At 35.6% G+C, this 25467-nt stretch overlaps 1 long non-coding RNA gene across 2 annotated transcripts in view; it reads left to right on the forward strand.

The window, feature by feature from the left end:
- Positions 1-25467, forward strand: part of LOC141577559 (uncharacterized) — a 545046-nt gene that overhangs the window by 339180 nt on the left and 180399 nt on the right. For both annotated transcript variants that reach the window (XR_012506813.1, XR_012506814.1), the window contains exon 3: positions 10004-10129. This is a non-coding gene — a long non-coding RNA (uncharacterized LOC141577559). The remainder of the gene's footprint in view (positions 1-10003; positions 10130-25467) is intronic.

The following is a 25467-nucleotide window of genomic DNA, read 5'->3' on the forward strand; positions in this document are numbered from 1 at the left end:
CCCAGACTCCAGTAGGAGGCAGACAAACATTTAACTCAGCCGGAGCGCTCTGCTGTAAGGAAAAGCCCACAAAGTGAACATTTGATCCTAGATTCACCGTGTCTGGGATCCAGAGCCCTTTGGCAGGCTGTTTTTGTGCAGCAACTCCTTCCTCTAGGGGGGGAGGCTTTTAATTTCATATTTAGAAACTACCAAAGAGAAGCCATTGAAGAGCATTTTCCTGCCCCTAATTAACACTCTGAGCATTCCCTCTGACTTCCTAGCAGTTTTCCAGCCTGGGAGAAAAAAAAAAGTAAGCGAGAGAAAAACCGTGTCAGAGTGACATGCTGGGGTTCTGCCTGATTTTTGCCTCTTGGCAGGGAATCCCACAGCTGCTCTGCCCTCACTCTCTTCACTCTCAGAGCTGTAGAAATGTGCAGCATGATTGTCTTTTTGGTGACCTCTGCAGGTTTCCTGGACTCAGTAGTCAGGCATCATAATTTCTTCTCCATAAAACATACATAATAAACCTCATTACATACAGGAAAAAAAATGTGGATTTAAAAATATACATAGTGCTTTTCTTCAAGTTTACTTATTGAAGTAACAGATGTCTCAATTTTTTTGTAATTTCTATTATATCCTTAGTACATTTTTAAATACTTTTTTTTCCCTTGGAATCCTATATAATCCTCTTAATGTGGCCCACCTTATTTAACATGATGTCTTGGTGTAGTATAATACAGGTTCATTTGTATGTGACAGTGATTCAAAATAATACTAATTTCACAAGGAGAGAAGATTTTTATTTCTTTTCTCTCAAACTCTACCCATGGGTCATTTGAAGAAAGAAAATGAATCTGGAAAGGTGTCTGGAAACTTTCCATTGGTACCTTTTGGTACAATGGTTCAAGTACCAGCATCAAAATTTGTAAAATGAGTGTCTGTGGCTTGGAGGAGCCTCCTGAGGATGGTGGTCAGGCATTCTTTTAAGAAAGGTCACCTCATTAATGTTCTTGACGGTACAGGTGGCAGGGCATAGGGAAGCTGAGTCAAGTGATTTCAAATAATCAGAGTGAATAAGTGGCAGTTTCAGAATATCTCGGCTAGCTTTGCATGTTTTTGTTGCCAAGAGTGATATAACATTTTTATCTAATCTAAAATATTTTAAATCAGTACAATTTTTAAAAAGTCAGATTAGGAAGTATTCTAATTCAGTTGCCAGCATTTCTTACTTGTTAGTGCCACTTAATGGCATCTTCCAAACAGTTTAGTCTTAGGTTCAATAACATGTAGCACGTCTCCTGATCTTGGAGCTCATTTGAAATTGGGATACAATCTTTGCTCTCCCCCTCCCCGATCTCAGTACACCAGCCCTCTCTGCCCTGCTGTCTACTCTGGAAGGCTCCTTTGCCCTCTGGCTTCCTGTTGTGTTTGACCAGTGGGACGCACACTCAGAAGGACTTCGAGCGGGAGGTGAGGAGAACTGGAGACGGTAATTCCCGCATCTCCTTTTAAACGTGGCTGCAGACCTGGCGAAGCGTGCATTTCTTTCTGGTCCTAAGGTTTATCTAGTGGTCCATGGCCCTAGTTTTTACCAGACTCCGTTAAATCGGGATCCCACCTCCCTTGTCCCTTCGAGATTACATGTAATATATTTCCTTGTATCTCTGTGAGATCGCCTACCCCTTTGCCACTGTTGTTCATTCCCTAGGAGTTGCACTATCTGTATTAATCTCTTAACTCTGCTCAAACCTTTGTAAACAGTGCCTTCACTTAACTGTTTTCAATTAATCCATTTTAAGTGTATCCTCTCTTTCCTGGTACAACCCCTGCCGATACACAGCCCAGCTCTTTCAATATTTTTTTTTTAAATGTCAGCTGGAATGAATCCATTCATGTTAAATTTAGTTTTTGTGTGTGTGTGTGTGTGTGTGTGTATTTGTGTGTAAATACTCAGAAACCAGACTGGCTGGTAATTTTCATTTGGTACTTACTTTGTAATGTTTAGGTATGAGGGTTATGCTGCAGTTAAAAAGTTGGACGTGTTCTTCCTTTTTCTGTGCTATGGAACAATTTAGTTATCATGTGATAACATTATTAGTATGTGTTGTGTTATGTTCAATTTCAAAAATAATGACTTGTGGAAACATGGGGTCCTGGAGTACTGACCAACTGACCCTTAATATTCTGCTTAGTTTAACTAGACTTAGATAGGATCCTTCTTACTCTAGCCACCTGACCTCCCTTTTCTTAGACCACTTACATTAGGAAGTTTGTAACTGCAAGTTCATACCCTGCTCCTTGAGCTATAATTCATTTAAAAGTCTGTTGCCAGTTTTAAAACCCAGGATTGTGATTCTCAAGGGCCAGGACCCATCCCAGTGAAACATCATCAACAAGGATGAAAGCAGCCTGTCTCACAGTCCCTGTGGAAGAGTAAGGGCCTGATTCCAAGTTACAAAACTGCCTCCAATCACAAAGATCAGGGAATATTTACTTTTCCTGCTAAGATGAAGCTGACACACAGAGGCAGCCTAAAATCCTCTCCACTTCATCTCTTAACAGCAGAACTGAGTCTGGAACCCATTCTCTTCCTCATTTGAACAGCCTTGGATTAGGTCACTCTAGATGGTTCAACTATAGCCAGTGCAGTTTTCACGTTGACAGAATCTTTTTCAAATTTCTGTTTTTATACCACTGTTAGGTTATACTTTTTCAAGAATCTCTCCGTAGATGTATCAGAGTTCTCGTGTACTTTTATTTTTCATTGAAAAATTTCTATTTCTAATGAATTCTAATCTTTGTAGCTTTTTAAATTTTTTTTTGTTCTGTATGTCATCAAATTGAATATCGCCTTTATTATTTTCATTCTTTGCTTTTGTGAGTAATGGTGAGTTTTAAGGTGGTTAATTTCCTCTCTGTACACTTGTCATATCTCATAGATTTTATTATTTGGCAATTGAATTTTGATTACTTCTTTTATCAAGGTATTGCTTAGTTAATTGAGTAAACTGCCACATTGTTAGATTTTTTCATTTCTACCTTTGCAATTTCTTTATAGTTTTTAATGTGGTATAATTAGAGAGTAATTCTATACAATTTCTATATTTCAGTTTTAAAATTTCTAAGACTTTCTATGAGGTACATAAGAGTTCAGCGTTGGCTTTGATTTTGGGAGGACTCTTAATGAGTGATGTTTGTTTTTCACCAATAAAAAAGCAAAGGGCAACCATCATTTGATAAGTTTGCCATGAAGCCAGTTTCCATCTGCCCATTTGTATGGGTGCCAAAGCACAAAAAAATTAATTTTTGAAAGGATTTCATAAAGGACAATCTGGAATTACAATGATCACTTTGAGGAACTTTTGACATAAATAAAATTTTTCACTTTGGAGACAATTTAGCACAAAAAGGAAGAGAGAGTCTAGATTCTTCGTCCGAAAGATAGAACATTTATGAAAGTTCACTTTATTTAAATGATTTATAAAAGCTCGTGTACGTGTGTCTCAGAAGACTTTTCTGCATCTAATATTTCTTTCCTTCATGCAGAAGGCCGATACATAGCTTTTGACAATAATAATTTCCCACATCGATTAAACTGGCTTCTTCAAATTCTCCTTTTTATTTTATTTTTTTCTCTTTTACTTTATCCCCTCTATTGGGAACTTTTGGAAATGAATTGATGAAGAAAATTATTATTATATGTTCACTATAAAAATATCTAGTCTAATACACAGCAATTGCCATCTATAAAAAGAAACTAAAGAAAAATTACTAAACTGAATTTATTTTGCTTAAGATATATGAGCTTATATATACAAAAAAGAAAAATAAAACCTGCAACTTGGGAAAGTAGTTGAGTAATGGCCTTGCTCAACATAAAAGGGAAAAGATGAGCTTTAGTTCCACGAAATGAAGAAGAAAGCATAAATATGATTTAAGAAGTCTTTAAAATTCAGTTTTATAAACACATAAGCTTATAAATTGTATTAAAATAAGAACACGTAGTAGTCCTATTAAGTGTGTGAATAACACAAGTTAACTAATGCATATGTCTTCTTCCAAGTATTACTTTGTAAATTAATGCCAAGAAAATACTCTATGCAAGATTATTTCTAAGCATCTCATGATTTAAACTTTTAGAAATAAACATTGGTTTATGAGTCAAAGAAGCTATCACTGTTCCCACAAAAGTTTCAGATTTCAAATATATAAATGGCACTTAAGTTAGTTTGTAATTATTAGGTTATCTCAAAACGTTAAAACCCATAAATTCTAATAATTCTAGGAATAATGAGGGATTAATATATTGACTTTAATTACAATTTCCAAGTTCCAAAGTAAATTTTAGACCTTAGGCTAATATTAAAATGTGTTAATAAATAATCTTTGGTTTCCTGGGTAATTTCAAAGCAAGCAAAAATAGAAGCTTTGATCATTAAACATAATTTTAATTTACCTTTTTTTTTTTCCATATAGAATGTGAAAATGCTTCTGTATACTGTTATGTTTTGGTGCCTTTTTTTTTTGACAGTAGAATTTCTGAAGGTTATATAAAAATATCTGCTCATAAAGATGAAGAGTTTATGGATCTGTGATTAGTTTTCACTGTGTATGTGTTTGTAGGAAGCAAAAGTTAGTTACTTGGGTTAAGATGAAAGTTAACATAAATGAGTGGGTTAAGATGAAAGTTAACATAACATAACATTATCTATAATAATAATTATATGAATGTGAACTTTGCTGGAATGACCCAGTTAACACAAATTGTATTCTATCTCCTTATAAAAAGAAAGATTAAAAATTATTCATATGAGGAATGAAGCTTGTATGAAATTCTCCAAAATTTAATCAACTCATAATTGTGAGAATTATTTGTTTTCCAAACCTATAAAGTTCCATTGTCATAATTTATATGCATAAGTAGCCTTCTCATGTTAGGATTTATGCTGAAACCCAAAGACTAGGTACTATTTGCCAATTAATACTTGTTTACAGATTTTAGGACACCTGTCAGTCCAGTATAATTCACGATATATCAATTTATAATATATGCCATATCATTTGATTGATTTATATTATTAATCAAAAGCCTTGGAGATTTTTTACAATTTTCTTTGTGTATTTTTTCATTCAGGAATAATCATTTACATTCTTATAAATTAATTGAATGTCATTCCTAAAATGAGGATTCTACCTTCAGTTTCGTAAAATTTGAAGATTCTTTTGATGGTGGGCACAACATACTGACACTCAAGAGAGATGAAAGGCTGAGTGAGAGAAGGCCTTCACTGAGGGCCTTACAAAGGTCAACCTGGGGATAAGATAACAGCAAGTTGGAATTCAGGGGACAGCTTATATTGGCCAAGTAGGGTGACATTAGCTAGATTTCATGAGTTCCCTGGGGATTGGCTCATTAAATAATTTGGATGGCTCTCGGGCAAATTGACTATCATTCATTTTATGGTATCTAATCCAAGGAAGGTATACTGTGGCCTGAAGTATGAGACCCAGTAAGGTGAATCATTGGGGAATGTGAACTTAATTAGCTGTTCAGAAAGGGAAACTGAGCCAGGACCTCAAAACTGGGCCATAGCAGTGTTAAATAAACTCTCTTATACCTGCTTCCAGTGTGATCAAATCAGCCAACATAATTAATTGGCCCAAACTGTTCAGTTTTCCCCATAACAGAAATTTGGCTGCAATCTTAAATCAGTATTTGTTGGACAATTTTGGCCAAAATTCCTGAAACTGTCTCTAGTACATGTCCTGTCTGCTGACCTCATAATTCTGGCAAATATCTATGAAAATGGGACATAGGTGTTTGAACACCAGCAAATGGAATTTGTATAGTTGTGCCATTTAAATGAACAGGTACACATTCTTATTATTGTTTGTCCGTTTTCTGGATGGCTAGCAGCTTTGCTCAACAAAAAGATGACTATCTAAACATAACTTAAAAAAACACAAACTCACAATTTTAATACTGTGTGTCCAATTTGGGTTATCTAATTTAAATATCCAATACCAATGGGGAGACCTAGCAGGACCCTGCAGGGCACACACCCCCTCCCCCCCAAACCTCTGCCTCTTGTTTTTAGAAAAGATGAAATTTCCCAGGCCTCTCTGAGTCATAAAAGAGCAGGCTCAAGCAGTTGATGATTAGGACAATAAAGTCACAGATTCATTATCAGATGCACATTCCTGAGATGTTTTACAGACACTATACTTGCTACCAGAGGGAAAAAGGTAAACTGTGTGATGACCAGATCTCTTCCTTAGCCTCCCCTTCAGTAATCTCTTGAATTTCTCTGTTAGAAATTCAAGGCTGTTGCCTCCAGGATCATACCCCTGTCCCTCCCTTGAATAGAAACAAATTACTCCTATCTAAGTCACAGGAGAAAGCTGCAAAAAAGAAAAAAACAGAAACTGGTGAGAACCAACTAGGCCCAATATGGCAGAGGATTTGACTTCCAGTAGACCTTGAGCCTCATTATAATTCATTAGCATACTAAATGACACACCCACCAGCACCAGGACAGTTGACAGTTGCCATGACAACAGCCAGAATATCCTGCATAAGGACTGGAAAAAGTGATTGACTCCAACACACCTGGAAGGAGGACATGAGGGGAGAAGTCTCCAGGAAAAGCCCCGGTGCCCCTCCCTGGAGATGTAGCTCTCTCATCCTGTTAGCTACCTGGGCTAACAGTTCCCCACTGGAGCACTTCTCTTCTCTTTTCCCCCACTCAAACACTTTCTTTCCCTTTTCTCTTTTGAGCAATAAAGGTGTCTTTCACTTTGTCTTTCTGCTTCTGCTGAGAATTCCTCCTCAACTGGTGGGCAAGGACCCACACTTTTGGTGGGCTCTCTAATTTGGGAATCTCTCTATCTGCTAACAAAGGCATTCACTGTATGATTTTACATTTTATAAAAAGCTTTGCAAGACACTGGGAAAGTAGTCCTCCTTGGATTTTTCAGTGTTCCTGCAGGGTTCTGGCCTCCTGAACAATGGAAATTGACATGCTAAAAATAGACACTGTGTCCTTTTGTCCTCTGGAAGCATTTGCTCTTTCACGTTTTCAGTGCACTTTGCACAGAGGTGTGGGTTTGCATTTCACAGGGGCTGGATCCCTGGGCTGTTCCTTTACATTCACATTCAAAATGGTTGTAAACTAGGGACCTTCTTCTTCTTGCCTCGGAGATTTGTTTTCATTAAGGAGGTACAGTTTCTCTGTCTCTCAAGTGGGAGAGGAGTGTAACTGTATATCAGTCACTTTGTAAACTCAGAATTTCAGATTCCTCTCCTGTAGTATAAGAAAACCACTTTTTTGTATGGGTGGCTAACCATCGGCCTCTCATTGCATCTTTCTGAGAGTGGGGTATGGAAAACTGATGTGGTCATTGCTGTAATTAATAATAGTCTGATTCTAATCTGGAACCCTTATGTTTGCTTTCAGAATAACATAAATAACTATCAGTGTCAATGCTTTATCCGATGCTGCTCACCATCTACAAACATCTTTGTCCTTATCATCCATCATCAGCAATGAAAACTGAGAGAACAAAGACACTTCAAAGCTTTCACAATCATCTAATGTATTATTATAAAGTCTTAAGTCACTGAAGCCAGATTTATTACTAACAAGTACAAAAAGTTTTTCTCAAGGATAAAGTATGGACTCCTTGTGTGACCTTTAGCTAAAAATTGGAAGTAACTGATTTAAGACTCCTTTTTTTATCTTACTGGAAAGAGCCTCATCAGATCCTGTTAACACAAACTCTGCACTAAAAATCTGAGGAACTGACACTTAAGTTCATGTCTCTTGCTAAAAAGTATTGACTCCTGGGCCCATGAATCTTGGTTAAAAAGATATTATGTTTGTACTTCCAGAACTTCAGTGCTGGCAAGAGAACCTGATAACAAAGAATCTTGAATCAAGTAGCATAATGTTAAATATTCTAGGACCAGCACCATGCAAATGTCAGAAGCCAATGATTGCCACACCTTAAACAAATAAAAAACCCATTCTCTCTTTTTTTCCATAATTCTGTTTTCCCTCTCTATTAATTTCAAATTCATTTTATCTTGAGTTGTTTACATGTTGCAACATTCAGACAAAAGGGTATGACTTAATGGACTTTTGTGAGTTTCACTCCTTCCATATTAGCAAATACACCTTCAAACTAGAAAGTCTCTTTCATACTGTTTTTGGGATCACATAAATATGTTAAGAAGTAACACTTTTTTTTTTTGTTTCTCCACATATTTCTAATATATTTTTTGCATGAGAACTTTAATTTCTATATTAGCTTCCTAAGAGCTATATATTAAATAGATCACAAGGGATTTCCATCCTCTCCATTTCTTTGGGCAGACAATATGTGTCTTGAACAGGAGATATGAAAAGAACAGAAAATTATGATTTTTAAAGAGTTTTGGTTATCTCAGTAACAGTGGATTAACTTGAAAACATGTGTAAGTTTAATCTTACTGCAGAGTGATTTAACAGGGGCATTATACCGATTAATATTTGCAGCAGAGAGAGTTTTATTTTTTTAATTTTTTTTATTGTAGTATAGTCAGTTTACAGTGTTGTGTCAATTTCCAGTGTACAGCATAATGCTTCAGTCATACATGAACATATATATTTTCATCTTCATATTTTTCAACATAAGTTACTATAATATATTGAATATCTTTCCCTGTGCTATACAGTAGGAACTTGTTGTTTATCTATTTTATGTGTATTAGTACCTGCAAATCTCGAACTCCCAATTTTTCCCTTCCCACCCCATTACCCCACTGGTAACCATAAGTTTGTTTTCTATGTCTGTGAGTCTGTTTCTGTTTTGTGAATAAGTTTGTCTTTTTTTTTTTCTTTAAAGATCCCAAGTGTAAGTGATATCATATGGTATTTTTCTTTCTCTTTCTGGCTTGTTTGTCTTAGAATGACAATCTCCAGGTCCATCCATGTTGCTGCAAATGGCATTATTTTATCATTTTTTATGGCTGAGTAGTATTCCATTGTATAAATATACCACAACTTCTTTATCCAGTCATCTGTCGAGGACATTTAGGTTGTTCAGAGATAGTTTTAAAAAATGCAATGTTCCCTGAAGACAGAAAGTCTGTGCCAATGCATGAAACTCCAAAGAGATCTGTATATAAGCTGTGTTATAACACATTCCTTTATTTCATTTTCATCAATGGAAAATTAGAAAACATTGACAGAAAATGATTAATTCTTCCAGTTTGTGCATTTGTTTGTTTGTTTTAGAGTTAGAATTTAAAGAAAATGCTGTTACTCTCAATCAATTTCTTAGTAGAGGATCAGAATTCATTAATAGTATAACTAATTAAGGTATCTAATTATTTTAACTGGTGGGTCCATGTTAATTTTGGAGCATAAAAATCATTATCAAAGTTCTATTGACATAAACTCTGACATTCTTTGTTAAATTTTGCCCTTATTTTAAATGGTAATTCCACATGGATGCAGATTTTTTAGACTGTGAATATATACAGCATTTATTCTACTCTTTTTAGAAAGTGTTATTTTTTATATCATGAAAATCTGAAACAGTATGAACATGGTCAGTCTGATTTGATGATTCTTACATAAATAGGCCTCTACAATGTATATCAATTTTATTAAGAATAAATGTAAGCAGAATAATCAATAGTGTCTGTTAATTTATTATTCAAATAGCATTTATTAGATGCTTGTTACATATTAGATACAAAGAGTATTTTAAAATGAATAGTATTTGATTACTACCAATTATCTCATTCACAGAAGTGTCCAGTGAGGTTATAAAATAGGAAAATGGGTCAAGGATCAAATGATTAGTTTCTAAACTTTTACCTTTGGTTTATATTGATATATCTCAGCTATCTGTAACAAACCAGTTATGTATTGGATATTTTCCTTAGAATCTGTGAGTAATATTGTTACTTTGGTTGAGAACTGACCTGTAAACTCCTTTATAGAGTTATAAATATTTTGTTATTTTGCAGCATGGACCTCCCCCCAACCCCAATCTGCATTCAGATGTTGAAGCTGATGACACATCACCCACCAAGAGAATCTGACAGAAGGTCCTCATACCAGGGACACCTGGGGAAATCAGTTTGTGCAAACAGGTAAGAGGTGGCTTGGGCAAAGCAGAGGGGATGGGTTTATAGCTATTAAAAGGTGTAACCAGGGGAATGTTCTGACACCCAGTCAGGAGGTGTGTGAGATTTAAATTTCCCACCTGCTCCAAAGGAGAAGGTGTGTGCTGGCTCTTGCATCAGCTTGTCCAGAGTGGGACCAAAGGGAAAAAAGACTAAGGGTTAAAAAGAAGTCAACAAACATCATAAATGTGGTCATCTGTAAAATGTATGTGATGAATCGTCTTTAGGCTAAATAATTTTTAGCCTATTTTTGGAAAGTACTATAGCATCTCAAAAAGAATGTAAGCTTTAGGATAAAGCAGAACTAGGATTTGATTTCATTCTCTGCTTTAAAGTATCATGTGGTTTTCACTAAGTCATTTTACACTTGTTGGATTCAGAAATTTTTTTGTTTGTTTTGTTTTGTTTTTCTTTAAAACTGAGTTAATTCTTAATCTGTATTGTGGCTTTAACCCTCATGGTAAAGACAAGGTAGTACACATCAAGCAGTTTGACAAATATTTTACTTTTTGTTTTATTTTCTTGAAATAATATGAGTAACTACGATTCTTGATACGTGTTTCCAAAGAAGACCTTTGTAGGAATTCAGTGAAGCTCAGTATTTCATGAGTTATACTATGTGGGTTTCCTGCTCTATACGTTAATGGGACTTCCTGAATGAAACCAATCTGTTTGGGTAGATGGTGCAGGAAGTTAACTTTGTCTTATTAGATATGTCTAGGTAGGGATAAAGAGAAAGGCTGGAAAATGCGAGGGCTGCAGAGGAAAATGTTAATACTGAATTCTTAGACCCTAGAACTTCCGCAAATAGGTTTTGAGAATAACCAGGAAATATTAGATTTTAGATGTTGCATGATCAAATCTTTTTAATTATTAGTATAGGAATGTATCTTGAGTAAAGAGTTTTAATATATGAGTTTTTAATGAAATTTTTTTAAGGAGACATTTAATGTGCTTTTTGGTAAAAGTATATTACTTTCTCTTTATAAATTACAAAATGTTTTTAGCAGACACAATTGTCATTGTGAATATATTCAAGTAAAATTATACTAGAAAAATGAGGATTTTTCATTCCAAAATTTATTTAAATATTTTTCTCTTTTGTGCATTGTTCTAAAGGTTATTCCTAAAGTCATTTCAAAGACTTCTTTCTAATATCTGCCATGCACTAGGATATAAATAGTATTCAACAAAGCAGCACAGTTAAAACACAAATATTTAATATCAGGGAAACCAAAGTACAAAATACATGTTGTATTTCAGCACATATTCAGGGAACATCTTGTATTCAGATAATAAATTTCACATTTAAAATTATTTACTATGGAAATTAGAGGTATAGAGTAAATAGCTTTCTTCTCTTTAAGTAATGGTTTAAGCATTTCTTGAAAATGTTATAGGCTTTTAAAAATTTAATGACTTTTTCCATTTTATATTAAAAATCAACTTCAATATTGCAAAGATGTTAGAGAGTCAAATATGCATGTAAATTATATAAAATTGGACAGCTAGTCTGTGTAAAGAAGTTAATGATTGCTAATATTTGAGCTATAAAGACTTTAAATGATCAGCACAGTTGCCGTATAATTAACTGAAATTACTTTAATAAAACCAGTAATTGATTTTGAAACTAGAGCAGTATATTTAAAAATCTACATGGTATTCAGTGTATGTACTATTATTATATTAAAATCAAGACTTTGTTGAAGAGGTCTTGATAGGGAAAAATCATGAAAAAAATATATGTATGTGACAAATAAAATACTCTTAATGGTCTACATATAAGGACAATTTGATATTCTCTCAGGATATGAAACTCTTATTTTAAGATGTTGCCAATAGATGCAACTGGTGTTCCAGGTTCTTATCCCATCCCAGAAAGAATTCAGAGACAAGACTTAGAGGTTAAAAAAGGTAAAGTGAGGATTTATTAAAGGATGGATAGTACACTCTCAGGGGAGAGCGGGCAGGCTCAGGTGAGCGGCTGCCCCGAGTTTCTTTAGCAAGTTAGTTACATAGGGTGTAAAAATGAATGGGCGGAATATTCATAGGGGAGGAACGGGTTTGAGGGTAGTATTCCCTGATTATCATCCCAACTCCACCTTCCCATAGGGAGGAGGGATTTTTGTCCTTATTTAGTCTGGATTGAAAGTGTCATGGCAACAGTGCATGATGGGTACTTCTGATCTGCAAGGCTAATTTTATTGAAATGAGGGCATAATGAACAAAAGGTTACATTAGGACACTAGAAATTCTTGCCTTTTCTCACCTTTGTTCTTCTCCAGGCCACTTGTCATCCCAAAAGGCATGATCCCTTACCAGCCCCAAGGTTCCTGCTTTTCTTTCTCTGCCCAAGGACCCCTGCTGCTCACATGATGTGTGGTTTCCTGCATTTGGCCTGTGCCCCTCCTTTCTGCCCAATTCCTGCCATTTGGTCTGTGTCCCCCATTCTCTACTCATATCTAGCTATCTGCCTGCTCTAGCAAAACTAATCATTGTGCATTTCCTTTCTGAGAAACTAAAATACCAAAGAGAAATGTAAATACTTTTTCTTGCAAGATTTAGTCAATGCAAGTGTCTTATTACCTATATTTACTTAGGCTTTGATTATGCAACACTCCTCACCTGTGTTCAGCTTAGGATAGCATCTAAGCCTTTCTCCGTGCCAGCCCTTTGTATCTGGCATCCGGGCTTGGGCTCAGGGAGGCAGGGAGGACACAGTAGCCAAGAGCATAGTTCTTACTGCAGGAAAGAGCAGACAGCTAAACTGATCACCCAAGGATCCTTCACCCCAACCCAGGCTCACACACTGTGTAAAACAAATTTCTGTATAAAATTATTTTAGGTGGGAAAAAAATATCTGGAAGAATTTTATTTCAAACTATTAAACTTAACTGTCTTGGGAAGTGAGGAGCTTGAAGGGGACTATTGATGAATTTTACTTTCTCCTTTATATAGGTTTTATGTTAAAAATTACAATGATTATAATATGTATTATTTTCATCCTTCAAAAACAAAGAATAGAAACATAGTTTTGAAAGGTCAGAATAATCCCAGTAGAATTGTATACAGGATGCCATCGTCTCTCACATAGAATTTCTGCACCACCTACATTACAGTTCCTGGGCTTTGATATGATGACAAGGCTGAGTACAAAGAAGTCTATGAAAGAGGCTGTTCTTGAAAAACTCACAGTATAAATTAGAGAATATACAAATATGATATTTTTCTTATACCTCCAAGTAATGAGATTGAGTATTCCAATTAAAACTCAAAGAAATATGAAGAGAAATTAAGATAGAAGAGGACAGAGTAAGAATGTGATAGAAGAATTATGACCCTGTGGATACAGACCATGTGAAGTGGCAGAATTACTGGGGGCTCGTAAAGTAGTTATTAGCTCAGAATGAACCAGAGGAGTAAAATGCATCTAGGAAAATGTAGACTCAGAGAAAGCAATAACAATTCAGGTCTATTTTATTTAAAAGAAACAGAATTCAAGGTTTTCGTAAATGTTGTCTTCTTTGGTTCTAAGAAAGAAATCGCATCTGTGGGTTTTGCATGTATATATTTGTACAGATTAAATATGTATCTATATCTCTTTCACTGTATAATGTTTATCACAATCAAATAGAATAGTGAATGTCTAAATATATTAATGTGAAAACAACCAAGAATTTTATATTTATAAACAGCATAAAGGTGTGTAATCCTGATTTATGGTCTCTCATATTATGGTAAGTTCTTGAATTATGCAAGGATACTTTAGCACACTGAACTATGTAAGTATAATAAAAGAGTAAAATTTTAAAAGAAGCATGGATAAAGAAATCTGTCAGTTAATCATTTATAGAGAATAAAAGTTGCTATGTCTCTATAAGTAACTCACTGTAAAAACTTCTAACCAGGCCAGTTTTGAGTTTAAGACATTGAGGAGAAAATTGAGCTGTTCAAAAAAGTTAAAATAATTTACTCAACTTTGTATGATAGACAAATAGAATCTGTCTCTTGGTTAAGTTTCAAATAGAAAGAACTCATACCGATCTTTCTCAAACTCTACCAAAAGACTGAAGAAGAGGGAACTCTCCCAAACTCATTCTCTGAAGCCACCATTACTTGACACCAAATCCAAAGATACTGCCAAAAAAGAAAATTACAGGCCAATATCGTGATGAACATAGATGCAAAACTTCTCAACAAAATATTAGTAAACAAAATCCAACAACACGTGTAAAAGATCATACACGATGATGAAGTTGGATTCATCCCAGGGACACAAGGATGTTTCAACATATGCAAATCAATCAATGTGATACATCATATCCACCAAAGAAAGGACAAAATTCACATGATCAAATAAGTATGTATACTGGAAGCTGTCATTAAGATGAGAATATTGAAAAAATATTCCATTTGCTGTTAGCTGAAGATATGTTGATGTTCATATAGCCATTGTTAAAAATGTATAGCTTAGAAAATACACAGCATGTGGGTACTCACTAAGAAGACATAAACTAGTTAGAAATTAAAACATGCACATTATTTAGCAAACACCATGTGTAGCGAGTATTAAGCATGATTTTCCCACTAAAACTTTAATATGGTTATTTTTAGGAATGCATCGGCTTTCGTAGTATCTGCATTCTGGTGGCAGTAGCAATTTATCCTGCTTGTGTCAGTTCTCTTGCTTTAGTAAAATGTACATTTACTGATTCTATTAATGTTTAATTATTACAAATGTTATGTTTTATCTCTTAATAACTAAATAGATCACTCAATCAACTATATTTATTTAGAACCTACCGTGCACAAATACTCTACGCTTTACATAGCAATGAATGAAATATAGATGGTACCTGCTCCTGCTGGCTTCCTATTTTAACTAAAACAGCTCCATTTAAAGTGGTGTGCAATTGTATAATATCAGGTTCATTGATTCTATGTTAGAATTTCACCATTTACACAAATTTGCAGTGTTGTAGAACATATAAAAATTGGAAGTGATGATAAAATTATTTAAAGTTTTCGATAATGATAACGTGGAGTGCCTCTGAGGTGTGCTGTGTTACAACATACTGATCTCTGGGGTTCACAGATAAAGTTGTTCTATGGTCATATACGACTTCCAGCAAGCCAGCTTTAACTGATAAGATACCTTTTATATTTTTCCTAAACAGTAGGCAAAGGAGAACAAGCATTTATTAATATCCTCTTTTTTCCTGGGTGAGATGATATAAAAGAATACTGAGTGCTTGCTAGGAGAGACAGCTGTGAGAAAGAGGAAGTATTAAGTTGGGCAGAGTTTGATGAAAATAGTAATTTAAATTCATTGAGCATTACAGAGTGCCAAGAAACACTGTAAAAAACCTTTAATCTCTATCTGCATCTCCATGACTCAATTAACTAGTCCAAAATCACAGAGACATCAATTCAGAGCCAGGATTTAAACATCAGCAATATGGCCATCAAGTTTTCTTTTCACATAGTCTTATTATGGCCCTCAGATTGGAAACTGTTTCTTGGATCCCAGAAAGACGGCCAGAGAGAACATCCTTAGGGTATTTGCTTGCAGGCAAACAGTCAATAAATAGTAAATGATGCATCACATCTTACAAGGACTAGATTTGCTGACCTCTAAAATTCCTTCCAATTGCAGCATTAGATGATTCCATAAAGGTTGAGTTCATGAATTTCACGTGACTGCTCAGCCCAGACCCAAGATACATTGAAAAGTTGCAATGTGGAAAGAGACCAGTAGTGCCTGCTCTACAGAGAACAAAACAGGTTTGAGGGAGTCCATTTCCAGCAGAAGAGTCCAAGGGCTGAGAAGCACACCCGCAGACACTTAGCTGTCAGTGGAACCCACGTAATAGATTACCTTCTACTGCTTGGTCTCTGTTCTCCGAATCCAGTTTTCCTGACCTGCTACCCACGTGAGTGGCCATGGCAACTTTTCTTTTCATCTAATCAATTTAATATATTTTGCATGCTTTAGGTGACAAAGTCCCAGAGGAGCTGTTTGCATGATGTTGTGACCCATTGCTAAATCTAGGACAGGGATTAATTTGGTAACTTTGTATTGCAAACCCATATTTAGGTAACAGGATGACATATAAATACTTCTAAGAGAATAGTTATGTCATTGTGTATATATGCACACATATACATGTCTATAATATACACATATGTAAGTTATGTTTTCTTTAGTCAACATTTCTGAGGATTTATGCCTGGGCTGACAGCTTCTCAGAGCTTTCTGAGGGACTGCTCCAAAGTGGCAAGGGAGAAACCAAGATATACGAGTTTTTGCAACAAAGACCAGGTAGTTGGAACATCGAAAGATAACTGTTAATTAACATAAACCAGGTATCTCAAGTTAAGGAATTTAGTGCTTTTCTACGTACAGGAAGGTGCAAAGCTCTGGGCTCACTGAAAGCATCCCTTTCATGTGCACCTTAGCCATCTAGAGCCAGCTTCCTGCTCTTTCCCATCCTGAGTTCCCTCTGGGGGGGCACCGTTGTGGGTGGCAGCAGAGGCTGGACGGCCCGCCTTTCTGCATCCTCAATTCCCTCTGCTCACTGGGAGGGCGGGGGGAGGGCGTGGAAGTAGCAGCTGATGATTTGATGGCCACAGCATTCTTTGTTTACTGATATGACTGGCAATGTTTTTTGTTCACACTGGTGACTTCATCTTAGTATCACATTTCAGGACCTTCAAAAACATTTGCAACTATTAAAAGGAATAGTATCAAAGCAGACAAATACCCACAAGCCTTCCTGTTCAGCAGGTACTGATTAGCATCCAGTTGGGATGATTGGAAAAAAAAAAGCTAGCTTATATATGTTATCTCCAAAACTCACTGTGAACATGCCTCTCTTGCCTGCATCACATTACTCTACCCATCTCTGTTTTTAATCTGCTCATCTTGAACTGCTGTTGTGCAAATTTAAGCACCCTGCATCTTCCAGCAGGCTACCCTTGCAAAAACTGGCTGGATTTGGCCATACGAGTTGCCTAGAAATACAGAGGTGAAGATGCCCCTGGGAGGCAGTCCTCAAACAATGGGTAACAGGGGCTTTGCATAAGAATTTCAGCATCTCTAATTTTAAATGGAACATTCTGAGAGGTGTTCTGACTCTTCAAATGTCCAGAGGGAATTTAGAGTTAAAGCCTACAGCAATGAACTTGATAATGCACCCTTGTATGAGCTTTTACTCCTTCCTTCTTTCTCATGTCATGTTTTCTTAAAACTGTACCTGAGTACTTGTTTCTGGGTCCATTTTAAGGGATTCCAAGCTAAGATACTCACTCTAGTTGTTCAATACAATAAAAACTAATCATTCAGTGGCAGTTTTAAGAATCAGTCCAGAGGCTATGTCTCAAAATCTTTGCAAATAAGTTCATCTCATCTCTGCTATGTAATTCACAATTTCGTGAGCTCAACTTGCATGTGTACTGAAACAGAATTACAGCTGTTAGAAAAGGCTTGGCACTCCCTGCAAATTAGGAGCCAAACATTTAGATTCTTCAAAAAAAAAAAAAAATTGGTGGTATCACCTGCACCATGTGACTTTGTTTCCAACCAATTAATAAGGAATCTCTACTTCAGGTCATTAGCAAACATGTCAGTTTCAAAATTTTGTCATAACTTAACCCTAAAAAATTTGACTAAGGCAATTGATGTAAGGAATATTAGTGCTGAAAGACATGTTAATCATTCGCAGTCCTACGTAACTGAATTTTATGTCAGATCCATTATTTATCCTGAATTCATTCTCCATTTACCTTGGGAATGGAAAACCAGAAAGTTCTTGCCTCAGATACATTTTTGTACAACTTAGAAATAGCTTCCATAAACCATGAGTTGACATGACTAACTTTATCTTTGTGATTCATACAAAAAATTAGAAAATAAATAAGTCTTCGTCTTTTTTAAAATGGTTATGAAAGATTATCCTTCATATTATCCAATAGTCCTTATAAAAACTTCTCCCAGATAAATTAGCTAAGAATTGAGTGTGAATAAAAATTTGAAGAACTATCTTCATAAACTAATAAGCAACTTTTCATTCATGAATGAAATTTTAGTAGACTTTCTTTCTCTTTTTATATTTCCAGTTAGGCAGCCAGAAGTAAATTTTATTCTTAGTGGTAATTTTTTCAGTATTAAGTGTTCAGTGTAAGTGCTTTCTACTCACAGTGCGGAAGTGTTTTCTTTACTTTAATGATGTATTTTTAATGTCACATTAAACAATTATTGGAATAATAGCTAGTTGGGATCAGAACAAAAATGTGTTCAGTTTTATTCCTCCATCACATCAGCAAAACATAAGATTTGAAGAGTGTTTCTTTGCTTCCTTCCCTCACATTTATATTAAGAAAACACAATTCTCCAAGGATATAATGAATTTGGACTTCCCCAGTTGAAATTTCATTTTTTATAAAAATCAACAAGTATGTTCCCTCTCTCCTCCCCATTTTGCACATTATTGTAATTTCACATCTAAATTTTAGATAGTCTCTTAAAAGCCCTTCGTTTAAATCAGTTGATAAAGTGATAGAGATTTACTGCTACCATTTTCTTTTTCTGCTACCCATTTAGTAATTTCTCCTATTCATCTTCTATTTTATTAGATTGTTAGGGAAAATATAAAATCTAAAACAACATGGTCTGTCATACTTTCTTTTATCTACTGACCCTAGATTCAGGTTCCTTGCATGTTTAGGGAATACAGAATGGCTGCCCATAGCGATAGAATCCATGATAATGATACTGAATGTTGCTTTTGATGTGCATTTGGGAGGAAGCTTGTAATTTTTAATGAAAATATCAATCCTACGTTGGCAAGACTGAAAAGCAAAAAACTCTAAGAAAGGAACAGTAATATCTTTGCTCATCTACAGAGTATGATCTCCAGGCAGGCAAATGCTATTCTTTTACTTTTATCCTATTTTCACTCTTGGTGTTATAATGGATATAATATAGGAGTCAATGGACTTCCCTTTTCTTTGTAGGAGAAAATTTTTATTACTGATTTAATTGTGCCAAAACGCACTCATGTCATAAGCTCAGTTTTTTGTTTTTTTTTTAAATGGGTGTTTGTTCTTTTGAAAGGGGATACACTGGAGGAGGAAAAAAACTTTTTTAAATGTTTCTCACACTGCTTGAGTCAGGAAGTAAAACAAGACTACAATAATAGTTGGAAAAGAGTATTTTGGTTGTTTACCTTAGCTCTTCCGTAGAAATTCCATTTCTCCTCTGAATCCTGGAGTCATTACAGAATTCCTCATCTACTGCAGATCATCCGATGGCTTTCTTATCTCCTTCTCTAACCTGCCAGAGGTGTATCTTTATCAGTTGTAGAGGCAAAAATTTAAAACCATGCTGTTGTCACAACTTACACCTGAGTACAATCGCTGCTCTTACCTGTACTGCTACTGAATGTCTTAGACCCATTTCTGAGACTACTGCCACTGCCACCAAGTAGTCCCCAGGCATTACAGAGAAATAGCTTGTATTGTTCTTACTAACTCTTATTTCATCCCTGTTTCTAAATACATCCCTAAGGATGAGGTCAGAGGTCTAAGAGAAATTGAAAACCCTTTGCTCTGTCAGAATCATACTTCACTTCTAACACATTGTTGAACCAAAATCTGTATGTGATTCCCCTTCCTCCATTAAATCTCCTTAAGATGCTTCTCTATTCATTGTGAAAATAAAATTACTTGTTAAATGTAGAAACTAAGTTCTCTGTGCTTGATCTTCTGATCGTCTATCTAGATTAAAAATTTTGCATTGTTCAGTGAACAAAACTTTGGCTCAAAACGAGACTGCTTTCTCTTCTTTAATATCTTGTGACATGGAAGATTGAAATTTAAGCCCATAGTTCTTGACCTGAGGTGATCATAAAACTGAATCGAAGTTCCAGTAGAAGTCACTGAAGAGCTTTAAAGTCTTTGTTCTGCTCTCTCCGATTCTTACTCAGATTCCCCACAGGTGCTTTTCTACAGGGTTTTCTCTACGAAATTGTGAATTTAATGAGAATTTTCATGACAGATTCTTATTCACCACTGAATTTCCAAAAGCCTAGGACAGTGCTTGATCCATCTACATATGAAATAAATGTGAGTTGAATAAATGTATAGCAGTGTTATAATGGGACCTCTGCTTTGTACTTATAATTATCAATAGCAAGATTTCTCAACCATGTCACAATTGTTTTGTGTTGTGAGGGGATGCTCTGTGATTTGCAGAATATATAGTAGCCTTCCTGAACTCTACCTAACTGAAAAACATCTCCCAGGAGATAAAGTCACCCTAAGTTGAGAATCACTAATCTGTACATAGAGTTACATCAACGTCTCTATTTATCTACCATGTGCCTAGTCCATTTACACAGCCAGGAGTTTACAACTGTAATGACTTTTACTGCTGTTAGTGTTATCTTTCTCTTGATGAAAGATTTATTGTCTTTCAGAAATTTTTGTTCGTTCTATTTGAAGACTTTTTGGAGATGATTGAAAACAAGTTGCATAGTGTTTCTTTGTAACAATCCATTTCATAAATTGCTGTATTTCAGAAACAACTCTCTTTGGAAAAAACAAAATTAGAATTATTCTCTTACTAAAAAAAACATTAACAGCAATTATAAAATAGTAATGTGAGCGAGAGCGAATATCACGTAGGGGATTAGTATACTCAATAATCAGATTATGTCCCTGTTAATCTTTAGACTAAATATTTAGTCTATATTGGACTCTCCCTCTGTCATTCTCTAAATAAAGACTGTTTATTTCAGTTAACAATACAAAAATCTTCCTTACAAACTTACAGTTTTTAAGGGGCATGATTTTCTGTTTTGTATAACTTCAAAGAATTGAGAACCAGATTATAGTTTTTGCTTCTTCACTGGTTTAAAATTTTGTCAATTGTTAAATTCCTAGGGCAGCTGATCTACTATCAGTGACATACAGTGATTAAATAATTTGCAGGCTACCTTTTATTTTGAACACTTAAATTACATGAGCTGTAGAGTTCCACTTCTGGAATTGGGCATGAAGATCTCTGTGGCCCACTCTCCAGCAAAACAAGTATAATGAGTGAGAAGTATTTTAAAAAGTAAAAAATTATTTGGAAATTGTCCCCAGGACATACAGCAAATGAAGAAGCATTTACTCAGGAAATTCTACTACACCTCAGTATGAATTGCAAGAGACAGTAGCATTTGAATTGCAAATTTCTCTCTCTCTCCCCCCAACTTTCCCCACCTTGCACACAGTGTGACAGAAAATCCAATCCAGACAGGAGCAGCCAAGAACACAGAGCTCCCTCTCCTCATAGTCAAGGGCTACAGTATCTCCCCAGGAGGGGCAGTCTGCCCGTACTTCTCATCTCTCCAGAGGAGGCTAAATTCCAGATGAGTATATCTGAGAGTTGGGGGACTCTGTATTGCAACCAGCCTCCAGTTACAGGACAGTTTTTATCTCAAGTGCATCATGCTGAGAATACTAGGGCCAATCACCCTTGCCACAGCTTGTTTATATGGAGGGAATTGGGTGTTGAGATCACATGGCAAAAACATTTTCTTTCTCTAGTTTTTTTTTTTTAAATTTTCTTCACCTTATTAAAAATGAGATTGGTCCTAAAACATTATGTTCAAATACTTCTTCTGCAAATCACTCCTTTAATTTCACTTTATTTTTTGAGCTGATCTCAAGCTCTTCACTTATACTTGTATTTGCACTCAGACAGACCATGCATGCTAACACAGAGTTGGACAGCTGCATTCACAGTACCACAGCACAGTACAGATCTGGTTGGTTTCTGCTAAAATAGCTTCATGTGTATAATCAATTCCACATATAGTTTCCTTTGCGATGACATCTGATTTAGATTCAAATGTAGATTTAAATGTGTTTTTTCTAATGTTATTTAAAAAACTGAAAGGTGACCATAAATAGATCATAAATTACAAATATCATTTTTTTGCAAGTAGGGAAAGCTGATGACTCCATGCCTGCAAAACAGTTGAGAAAGCAGGAAAATAATAAAGAATCTATTGATGGACTCTAAATTTTTCATGCAAGGAAACATCACTCTAGAGCACAATGAAAGGAAATTCAAAATTCTCTTATTTGATTCCATAGGTCTTTTTTTTCTTTTTAAGTAAAAAGCAGAATGTATTCCTCAACAATTGAAAATTAGGAGATAGCTAAACAGATATATATTTATTTTAAGGTGAAAGTCTATCACAATATTAGAACATGGAGATAAAATAGTTTTAATGAATCTGAAAAGCATTTTCAGTGTGAAAATTGTACAGCATCAGAAATTTGCTGAATATTAGGAAAGCAGTGTTTAGAAGGGATGGATTTCCAGTATAATCAACATTAAAGGAAACTAGCATTTTTAACCTATATCTGCCCCAATTTTGTTTTCTTTTTAATATAATTGCATTTCTTGTCTCTCCCAGTTGCTTTTCACTTTCTTCCTCCACCTATTTTATTTCCATATACACATTGAAGGGCCTGCATTTTTTTTTTCCTTCTTGGCTTAGTGATTTTAACAACACATATAAAGGTTGTGTGTTCATTTTGGGAATTTTACCTGTATAGAGTAGCTGCTTAATATCTCTGGGGAGGCAGAGAGAAGGCCAAGTGAGGAAAAGGGGAGGGAAGGAGAAAGAGAGAGGTTTGTTTGACTAGAGCTCAGTGATTATATCATGGTGCTAAATCCTTATTTCAATACAGCTTTCTGTAATTGGAGTCAAAAATTCATCTGCTCTCAGCATCTTTACCACTAAGCATTTGTGGGTATTGTTTCTAGGATAACAATGTTCTTTACAATGCTGGGTCCATATAAGGCAGAGTTATGGGAGAATGTCTTCAGTGAAGGAGGCTTTCTGCACATATAAAGAGGAAGGCTTCAACTGGAGAGCACTTCCAAAAATATATGTCGTGGATCAGCATCCTGTTTATTTTCTTTCCAACTAGCTTGCCCCCCTTCCCATGATCCACAAAACACGGACAAAATTCCTTTTGATATGGTGTTCCCTGGGAAGTTGTTTCCGCTGATTTTCATGAATGCTTGGGGACATGAACACTGAACATTTTTATTAAGTTCAGAAGTTTACTTGTCGTTATTATTGATACAGATACTTAAAATGTTATTTTGAGAAGATCCAATTCAGCAAATGGTACAGAAACATATAAAATAGATTCCATGGGCCGATTAGCCTTTAATGAAGCACAGCTAAGCCGAATAAGTTGTAACAACATTTCCCTGTAGCCATATTTTGAAGGGTGGGGAGAAGGAGCAGCGATCAACACAAAACAACACAACAGATTCAGAGTCACAGTAACTGCCTTAGGAATATTTCTCCTGGGAAAAATACTCCTGGCCACTGCTAATTGCAACATTCCTTTTGATCTCTTTTCAATAGTAGTGTGATCAGGTTCACGAACTCTTGATTTTAAGTACAGTGTTGCACACCTCACTTGCAATTTATCATTCTCAGTATTTGCTATCATTTGTCTAATTTGGTCTCATCCAAATAATAATCCTGCTCATTCAGAGAATTCAAAGCAAATTATTCTCATTTGGATAAATTTCTCTTATTTAATTAAAAGATCATGTTTTTTTATTTTGAATTTTCACGTGGAATAAAAATTAAAATGAGCAATAATGAAAACACTGACGTTAAAAACTCAATTCTGTACATAGTGAAAACACAGTCTGAGGTCACACAAGGTGTATAACAGGATGCAAAAAAGTGCAAGTATTAGGGTCAGACTTACCTGAAGTTTAAATGTCCATTTTTATCTATATGGAGAACTGGAAAAAGTTACTTAACATCTTCCATATGTGAGTTTCTTAATTTAAATTGTGCTGAAGATATTTACACTACTGGCTTGTTGTGAGGATTTGTTTATTCAATACATATTTATTAAGAGTCTATTATATGCCTAGTACAGGTCTAGCTAGTGGGCATATAAAAGCAAATACACATAAGTTCTCAAAGAGCTTACAGTCTAGAGCAGCGAGAAACACAAATGCAAACAAATCCATAGACTAACGTGAGAAGAGCAGCTGTGCTTGAAATACACACGGGGTTCAGTAGATTGATGAAGGAGGGTTCATTAGGTCTAAAAGAGCTCTCAGAATAAATGACGTATCTTCCAGCAGACAAAGATTAAACGGGCCACAATTAGAAACCTGCTGAATCTGAGTTGTACTTGAAAATGGCAGTTAGCGTTCATAGCGCACAACTTCACAGCGTGGCCAGGAGATGGAGTTGGGATAACTTACAGATTTTAGTGTCAGCAGTCAGCCCCCAGCGTGGGATGGGGTGGCACAAGCAGCAAAGAGGACTTGACTCCAAGACTTGTGTGAGAACGATCAGGGACAAAGAGAACTTCAGAGACTTCCCATATCCCAAAGCAAAGGTGGTGAGAAAGGAGGAGTATGCAAGTGAAGGGTTGATGAGTAAGAACAAATACCAAGGTTCAGAGCATGGACCCCCACCCCCAACCCTGTGCCATGCACATGCCCTTGAAATACTACTAAAGTGGAAAGAGGGTAAGCATGTGGAGGGGCAGCAACCATGTACTTACGGAAAATTATTTCCACCATAAACCTCCCATAAGCAGGTGGGTGTCAGTCATGCCTCTGATAAAGATCCCAGATCCTTTTTTTTTAATAAATGGAAACTTTGGACCGTCCTACAGTGAAATGTCATTATATTTCATATCATGCCCCTTTCAATTAAACAGGCCTTTTGGATTATCCCAGATCGGTTGGGAAGAGTGCAGAGAGACCGCCAGGACTTTTTTCATTTAGCATTTTTATGTATTATGCTAACAAGTCTGAATCATTTCCCCTGCTAAGAGAAGTAAACATCTCAGTTTTCAAATAACCTAGCAAAAGGATTTTTATGTAAATGAGTAATTATCTTTCCAAAGCCTGCGAGCAGAGTAAGAGGTCAATGAGAAAACCTGCTGTAATTTAGATTCCCACCTTGCTTTTCAGAAGCCACATGTGTAACTGATGATTCCTGTGGGAAAGGACAGAAAGACCGAGTCCATAACTCTGCGTCTGGAGCCCAGACTTTGGAAATGACTGTTTAATTTGTTTCAGGCTTAAAAATAGTTTTGACATTTTGGATAAACTATCAAGCAAAAATTTTATAACATTTACCTTTTACTCTAATGTTAAACAAATAGATCTAAAGCAGTTTTAAGAAGCTTAAAGTCACAGAATTACCTAGCAAATCTAAGTCATGTAAGTAGATTCTAATAAAAATAAG

This window comes from Camelus bactrianus, chromosome 4 (genome assembly GCF_048773025.1).
Source record: "Camelus bactrianus isolate YW-2024 breed Bactrian camel chromosome 4, ASM4877302v1, whole genome shotgun sequence".
Taxonomy (NCBI): Eukaryota; Metazoa; Chordata; class Mammalia; order Artiodactyla; family Camelidae; genus Camelus; species Camelus bactrianus.